General features: G+C 37.0%; 1 long non-coding RNA gene across 1 annotated transcript; it reads right to left on the bottom strand.

The window, feature by feature from the left end:
* Positions 1-1,317: 1,317 nt before the first annotated feature.
* On the bottom strand, positions 1,318-5,483 carry LOC149831704 (uncharacterized). Its single transcript, XR_016433309.1, has 2 exons — positions 4,736-5,483; positions 1,318-1,599 (listed from the first exon to the last, which is right to left on the bottom strand). It is a non-coding gene; the product is annotated as an uncharacterized LOC149831704 (long non-coding RNA).
* Between the last annotated feature and the right edge of the window lie 3,689 nt (positions 5,484-9,172).

Raw genomic sequence — 9,172 nt, 5'->3', positions numbered from 1 at the left:
TCTCTCTCGACAACAAGGTTGGTTGTCGGCCCTCTGACAACCAAAAAACAAAGAAAATGCATACCTGTCGGTCGCCGACGATGATCTCTGGTAAGTATCTCCCCCTCTCTCTGCAACTCTTTCTTGTTTTCCCTTTTTGTTTCCTTCACTCATCACGCTCTCGCTCTCTGTTTATTGATGGTCAAGAAGGCTCACCGTGAGGGCTTTTTATAGGGCCCTCACGATGGGTGAGGATAAACCTCACCCCACACGTCGATCGTGGGGGTGGGGGTGGGGGTGGGGGCGAGGTTTATCTTCATCCCCGCTGTGATGAAATGGGGAAGGTGTTTCCGCAAATAGGGGAACCGTCTACCCCTTTTTTTTACCTTCCCTACCCGACGATCTCGTCGGGTGGTTTTACATCGTTTACCAGTCCTAATTTCATAACTAATGGTGGTACACACTTGATTTACATAGATATAAGCTTCAAAAACAAAATTTAACCGTTTGATCATGTTTAACATGTTCTAGTTATTATTTTTATGTGTTAAAGTTGACTCAAATACGATGTTTTATACCATTTTTTAAATTTAAACTATCCTTATTTTCATGAATTGTGAGCCGTTGATTTTCACATTCACAAAAATAGAATCTTATGGTGTATTAGACATGATAAAACCTTCTAAAATAGTAAATAACTATACTAAATGTATCTGTATAGTTAGATTTACCATTTGGTGGATAGATGTATGAAACCATGAGTGTCCACCATCGTATTGTATAACTATCATATATATATAAATATATATATATATATATATATATATATATAGAGAGAGAGAGAGAGAGATTCCTCATTTCTGTTCTCCAAAACGTTTCCTGCTTCTGTTTCCCTCCCTGACAACCATGCGTTCATGTATTGCACACACAAATTTCAGACACAACACTTTTTCACTTTAACATCAGCATAAACAAATCCTATTTTAGAAGAAAAAAATCAAGCTAGATGTTTTTTTTTTTGAAGTAAGCTGAGGAATAACCACGAGGGCTTGAATTTCAGACCACTTGGATAAGACAATAACCTGTAAGGATCCACCCATCAAATTCCATGATGCTTTTGTTCATATAGTAGTAAAGGCATGCAAATGTGAAGAATGAAAAAATAAGCAGCAGCATAAAAAACCAGTTAAGCCCAATCTTTTTCCAGATACAGGTTTCTCAGAATTCAATATTACTTGCTGATGAGATGCATGCAATGATATACAGTGATGTTTTAACAGTAGCTACCACTAAAATTAGCCAGTTAAAACATGCGCAGGCCCCCAAACAAAAAGACAAAAAAAAAGTAGATTTGAATTCAAATTCTCACATCAACCTGATTAGAACTATCATACAAAAAAATGAATTGCTGAAACATGAATTTTGCGAAGTGCAGGTAAATCATTTAATCCAAAGAATGCTCATGGCAAAATGTCTGATATGAAAAAACCAGTTTGTAAAGAAAGATTACAGTGTGAATAAAATGTGACTTATGCTTACAGGAAGAAACAGAAATTGGTTCATTGGATAACACATAAGCACCTGTGGTTGTTTTCATCATCATCTGAATCTTCCCAGTCACTGCATCAAAGAAATAGAATAGTTAGAAAACTCATCCATCATCACCGAAGAAAATTTTATAAAAAAAATGTAAAACACAGATGATTGTAACTGCCATATGCTGGATTCTGAACAGGGATTTACATGAATGACTGGACTCAGATTGCATTTCCACAATGCTGATGGAACCTGTACAAATCGGGAATTGGATCAACTATTCCAAATCTTGAAGAAGACCTAACATCAAAGGGTCACTATCTTGATCTTGCACATTTGCAATTCAAGGGCTTTGAATTTGATGCTTTAGCACAAACTACTTTGGATGGATTGAATTTATTCGAATAACATGTAAAGAAGTAATTGGAGACCATGATGGTTTTCTAGAAGAATACTTAAGAGGCTAATATTTAAGATAACATAATATCTGATGGCTATACTCAATCTTATGTCAGATAAATCTTCATATATACCTAAAAGATTATGCCAGAAATGTAGCTATTTCCATTACCAAACTTTGGATTTAATTGATTGTTTTATACCAAAATCTTAGATTACCTCATGCTAAGGGTGTTAAGGATTAAATACCCTTAAACAAGTCCTGCTGATGAGAATACTGATAAGGAATAATGTTAAGGGTAACTTTTAGCAGACCATTCACAAAGAGGACTTGAAATCAAGGCTTCACAAGAACGCTTCAATAGCCATTCAGAAAAGAAATGCTCCACTGATGCAAAGGCCCTTCACCCTTCTCTAAAACCCTTATTAATAGCTCATAAAATTATGTAATCTTCGTCTAATAGTCAGGCATCATCCATCTCTCAATTTGTCTTACCAGTCAAACTTAAAACATAATTTTCATCAAGTTTAAATCTTCCAACACAAGCATATTAACATCAACAATTGAGCGCTGTAGGAGCAGGTTGAAGATATGCCCTGAGAAAAATACCTTTTTCAAAGGCCTTAAAATTATGATAAATAGCACTTAATTCACTTTCTGTTACAAAAAAAGTTAAGTTAAAATTTTAATAGAGTTATAAAACGAGAATATCCCAAATATACACCACCTAATATTATATCATTTAACTAAAAATTTCTGAAAAAAAAAAAGAGAACAGGCACTCAAAAGAAAAGTTTGAAAGTTTAAAAGTAAATGTGATTAGAATTGTATATCCACATTAGATTTTACAATGTTTTGCAGAATATATATGTGTATGCATGTGCATGCAGTTGCGGATATGCTCGTGTGTGTGTGTGTGTGGGTGCACACACACACAGGCACATGAGTGTACAGAAAATATGCCAACAGCTACTTCTTAGATGCTAACTAAATTATGAATGCTAGTGATATTTTCAACACCAAAATGATTCCACAATTTTAATACGTAAGAGCAAGAACTTCAGAATTCTCTAGTCTTAATCATGAACAGAGTGCCATCAAGCATCCTAATAGATGGTCATTTCTTATAGGGAAATGGTTGCGTTACGGTACAGACATAATGGAAAAAAAAATGTCCCATGATTTTCTGCTGCCATCTTTAGAGTTATGGCAGATTTTGTCCCCCAAAATCCTTTTTTATTGTTAAATTCGTGAATGTGCACAATTGTGAAAGATGGCAGCCGCATATTTTAGCTTGATTTCTAGACATTACCCCCAGTCATAACACCCATTATCTCTTTTATATTTTATCAAAGACTAAAAAGTTGAAGTTTTAAACCTAATAGAAGTGAAAACCCCAAAAGCTAACTTTTGTAAGCCACCAGGAAATCAGAATACAAGTTATAGACTTATAGTAAAATGGCATGCCAATGTAAAATTCCTGCAAAGTAAAAAGGATATAAGAAATCAATCTGTGATAGGTAAGAGACATTTTCTTTTGTATCAAGTGTGTCTTAGGTGATATACGCTTGACCTATTATTTGGGGCACATCGACATGCCTCATAATGTCATCAACTTATGGCCATCCTCTATGCGAGAATGTAAACAGCATCAAACATGAGGCACAAGGGATTGAGGCCCCTCATCCAAGAGCCACTATCATGCTTTCATAACATACACTTCGAAACATGATCAGAATCCCAGGAGATTTTCTATTTATCAACTCTCATAAAACAAAAAACACCAGTCACCATATGTATTGCTGCACAGGCAATTAAACAAGAGATTCACCAGAAGTACTAACTTCAAATATGCGTTGAACCTGAGAGGGAGTCCTATGAGAAAATATCCCTAGTGCAAACTGACACATGTAGGCATGCACCTTATCTAACGTGAATCAGAACTCATTGATGAGTCAAAAGGTATCAACTTTTTGATATCAACTATTTCTACAAGAACTCATATTTGGCATGGCCTTAGGGTATGTAAAGAAGGCAGATAGATGTGATCAAAGGAAATATGATAACATGAAAGACACTAACAGTTGACAAAACGGCAATTTTAACAATGTTCTTTATCGTGAATGCAACTTCTGTCACACTAACTAGAGGAGTCCTATGAAACAACTCCAGCTCTTTGATAAGCCCAACAGTTTCAAAAATGTCATATCCGATCTTCATAAACAAGGGGGAAACTAAAACCATGGTCATCGCATGGTAATTCCAAATTCAATGGCAAGGTTTATGCTTAGTTCTAACAAGCCAGCTTTTCTAGAGAAAGAGAATCTGTCCACGTAGGCAATAAGACAATGAGTCATACTTTATCTGTAATTTGGATCACCAACAGACCTTCAAGGGGGGAATCAAAGTGGCATAAACCTAATATCCAATCACTTCCACTTGAGGATAACTGGAAAAGTTTCAAGTTTATAAAGCCAATTCCTACTGATGTGTATACCATTATTCTTTGAGTGTATGTTGTCCAAAATAATCCTGGGCAAACTGTTCTTCAAAAAAGTCTACAGTTATTTAGAAGAAATAAATACAAGCACAAACCATAAAGAAGAAACTTCACAGTTATGCAGAAGAAATCAACACGTAGACAAACCATAAAAAAAGTAACTCACATTCATGGAATGGTAAATACATGCCAACAAAAGATCATTTACGTGGAAATTATATAAAAACACATAGTTGGTACCTTCAAAATTAAAAAGACGAGGAAAATATAGTAAAAGAAGGCAATGAATACAACAAAAATGAACCAAAAGAAGTGATGACCTGGCCTCAAACTCCCTGATCTCAACCAACTCTCTTCCTAGGAAATCCATCCACTGCACCCTCCCCTTGTCCACTCCATCCTCCACCCCACCATAAATTCCATCTTTCTTCAAGCTACTTTTGAGCACAATCTGGGTACCCCATCTAAGCAATTGGCCTCCACCTCAACCTTCTCACCAGCAAACTTGCCAACTCCATCAGAAACCGAAGACAGGACAGCAGAAACATGATGGGTACCTTCCACTTTTAATGGAGGAGGAGAAGGGAGGCTATTTGGTGCACAAAACAGAGTAAAGAGAGAAGTGCCAGAGCACCCACACAGAGGGGGGTTTCTAGAAGCTAGTTGGAACCAGGAAACAGGAAGTTGCAGGGGGAAACTCTCATGGAATCACCTCCTGAACAAAAGGCATCAACACCAACAAGGATTTTCAGGCCATAGCTGTGACCCCAAAAACAATCCCAATCCTCCCTCTTTCCCTGCTTCTGTTGGTTCTTTTTGTGGGGTACGAGTCAGTAGAAGAGAGAAGGAAAAACTTCTATCTCACGCAGTTTGTGGAGGTGCGCATCGAATCTCCCCCAAAATCAGAAGCAGACAAATGGTATCACTCAGAAAAAAACCGGTCGCCTAGTTGCCTAAGGCCACCTGTCTCCTTTTTATAGAGGCGTACGAATACTTGGGATTCGTTCCCTTGGTTAAAACTTGCCGCACTCGCTCTCCCTGCTGTACTTACTGTGGCTGTCCTGACCTCATAAAACTCGGGGATGGAGGACATGAAACGGAGATAGAGGTTAAAATCAAGACTCGTGCAGGAATTGAAGGTAGGATTTTGAGACAGGGTGGGGGTGGAGTCCTTGTCCCCCTGCCCCCCACCCCAATCCACTGCCATCCCTATCCAGACGACAAAATGGAAGAAAAGTCATTCCCTAGGAGGGGCGTGTGCTATTCAATTTTGACATCAAAATAGTTATTCGCATTTAGTACGTGCGCCCCACCACCCAAATCCCACAAGGGTGTTCATTTTTAACCCCAGTGAAAAAGAGACGCGCTTTGCCCATAAGGGCTCCGCTCATCTGGTAGGGGTGACTTGTGAATGTCACCAAATTGACGGGACATCACAAGTTCAAACCCCACGAATGACATCCCTTGTTGGAAGGTCAAAGCTGGGCATGCTCAGTGGTGAGAAGGGGGGATCTCAAGGGCTTCATATATGAACCAACATTTCATCAATTTTTGGTGAATCAGGCTGCAATCTAGACCTGAGTTTGAATCAGGCCTAACAAGGCCAACCATAATTTCCAAACCAAACACATATTTGGTCACGGTTTGCCCATATCTAATAATATGGATTGGATCCATGTCACACTCAGGTCGAAACCCCAAGTTTGCATCCCAAGAGAAGCATTAGATAGGACTGGCATTTTATAATAGCCTACTACGTTTTTTTTTAAGGAAAAATATTCAGATTGATATGATAAAAGGCTTGATCGCTCTGAGAGGTGGTGACCATCCAGTTTTTAGTGGACGGCTCCCACCGACCTGCAAGTTCAAGATGACAGGATGATGCGCCATTATTAGAACAAATTATTTCCATCATCTTTTTGGTAAACATCGTTTCTCATCAAGGCAGATTCCTTGAAAGTCGCCTTAACATGAATAAAAAGTTCCTCTGAAATTTATAAAAACAAACCCAGATTTTTTGTAATTCAAAATCATACCTAATAAATAATGTAATTCAATATCATACCTAGTTTTCTGCTCACTTATTCAAAATCAATAGTCATTGTGATTATTATTGTTTTAAATATATTTAATAATCTGTTGATTTAAAATTTTACCAAATTTACCCTCGTGAGAGAGAGATTTAATGAGGGTAAATTGGGTAAAAATTTATAACAAAAGATTATTAATTATAGTTAAAACAATAATAATTATGATGAGTGTGCATTTGGATAAGGAGGAAACTAGGTATGATTTTGAATTATAACATTTATTAGGTATGAATTTGAATTATTAAAAAAACTGGGTATGATTTTGTAAATAACCCAAAGAAAAGGACAAGTTTCACTGAACTTTTAATGTGAAAAAGCAAATTGTCTGCACTTCATTCACAATCATTATGGATTACAGGAATTTCAACACTAAACGGAAGAATAAAAAACAATCAGGACATCACACATGAGCAAGACTATAATTTCAATTTTCAACAAGAACCAAATTGCAATTCCATCATAGGAAAAATTTCTTCTTGTCATCCAAGTCAGAATCTTACTCTTATTGGATGATATGTATACTAAACAAACCCACTGCTTCCCTTCAGTACCATATAGAATCATAGATCTTTCCAAGAAGCACAGACTCTAGGTAAAAGTCAAATGTGGCTGCTTTCTTAACCACCATCTGCAGTAACCCATATCCTCAACTTTAAGAACACCCACAGAATTTCAATGTGAAGTAGCAATAAGGCACATGTTAAGCAACATGGCGTATAGCCTAAAGCTCTTAAACAAGCATTTCTATTACCAAGAAGCTCCCCAACATAGTATGAATGATATCCATGAGAAAGGACTTCCTAGTACATGTCCATCGCCGACTCATGGAAATCTACATAGCCAACATCTTGATTTTGATGGGCAGGCTTTGTAAAAATCTGCAGAGATAAACCACTAATGCCCATTTGATTTGGTGAACCGTAATAAGGCCCATGCTCAGAGTAAAAAACTCCATGTTCTAAGCCAACACCAAGTCCTGCCCATCTTGCCTGAGATTCCAAGTGACCAAGTTGAACATGATTCCTTGTAGGACTTGAGAGACCCCTCACACACATGGACTGCCTTGTTTGCTCTGAATTTAGTGGCCCCTGGCTCTGATCCACTCCCAACCCGAGGGAATCACTATCACTTTGAGTGCTTGGATTAGGATACATACAAGAGTTGAAATTTGATGGCTCTTGCCATTGACATCCAAGAGGCATTGATGGGGCGCCGCCAATGTAATCTAGTTCCTTGAAAAAGTAAATCAAAATCTGTTGCCATTATTATATGAATAGATGGTAAAGAGAACCATTTCAAAGTGGACGTAATCTCAATATATATTGACTGCACCAACAATGAATGCTTGTTGAACTTATGTGTTAGAAAATGTTCCAAACATCAAGCTGCTGAAATTTGTGATTGACATGTCCAAAGTAACTTATGTGCTTATGTCACATGGATATGGATATGGATGCGGGTGCGGGACACAATGCAGATATGCTTGGTATGATACAATAATTTTCAAAAATTAGGGCGTGGGGACATAGCCGTACATACACATAGATGTATGTGTGTATAAAACAACAATTTAAAATCACTATAATTAGAAACATCAAATAATAAACAAAGTTGAAATTGAAATGTAATGTAATTGATGACAAATTTTAAAAGAAAAATAACTCAAGTGAATATGAAATAAGTAAATAAGATTATACAAGAAAATAGATAAAATTAATGACACAATGTTGACCATGCGTGAAACTGGTTTGACTATGTTGATGAAGTGCCGTATCATGTCCGTGAAGTGTCCAAGTGTTGTGTCATCGTGTCGGTACGAGATACACATGCTAAATGAAGTGTCCGTGTGACATAGGTACATGACAACCAGAAAGAAGCCCATGAAAAATCTGTAGAAATTGTACATGGATGATTGGACATAATATGGCCTCCTTTTGTATTAGATACAAGAGACGTCAATGTCAAAGAAGATAAAAAAACACCAAGATTGTGTATGTGCAACACGAGTTACTATGAGAGTAATGACCTTTTTCAAGCTTCTGTCCGTAACTTAACTCCAAATGACACCTATGCCCATGTAATGACAACAAAAACCTATTTCATGAGCAGCAGTTTTGATGTCCAAAGCAAATTCTCTTTCTTTGACAGAATTCATAAGGGTGCTAAGAGTTAGTAACACCAGGTCTATCTATGGAAAAGGAAATTTGCATTTCCTAAACATCAACTCTTGGCATTTTGCTAAAGGTCAAGAGGATACCATAAGAAACTTAGACGCTACTCTTCATGATAAATAGCATTGACGGTGGAACTTCAACAATGTATGAGACTACAAGCACAAAGTCTTCAGAGTACAAATTTACAGATTAATCTGTTCCTACAGATGGTTTACAGGGAACCATATTAGATTGTTATTGCATGAAATGTAATCACCTCTTTCAAGTCATGAATTTACAAACATACATGCAAGATATTAATAAACCAACTTCATAGTCCTTGGTTAGGCGGTAGAACTTATCATACATTGCAACAATGGAAATTTTTTTTCAAGGAAATAATCACATAAACCCCATTCCTTCAGCACATTTCTCAGTATTGGAAAACCAGAAAGTGTGGTTGGCTTAACCCGGTTCTTATTAATGATTGTAAGATGATAATTTTCATTCACTC

This window comes from Nuphar pumila, chromosome 7, assembly GCF_984573655.1.
Source record: "Nuphar pumila chromosome 7, dmNupPumi1.hap1.1, whole genome shotgun sequence".
Taxonomy (NCBI): domain Eukaryota; kingdom Viridiplantae; phylum Streptophyta; class Magnoliopsida; order Nymphaeales; family Nymphaeaceae; genus Nuphar; species Nuphar pumila.
Note: the sequence above shows the minus strand (reverse complement) of the source record. Positions and strands in the feature narration are given on the sequence as shown.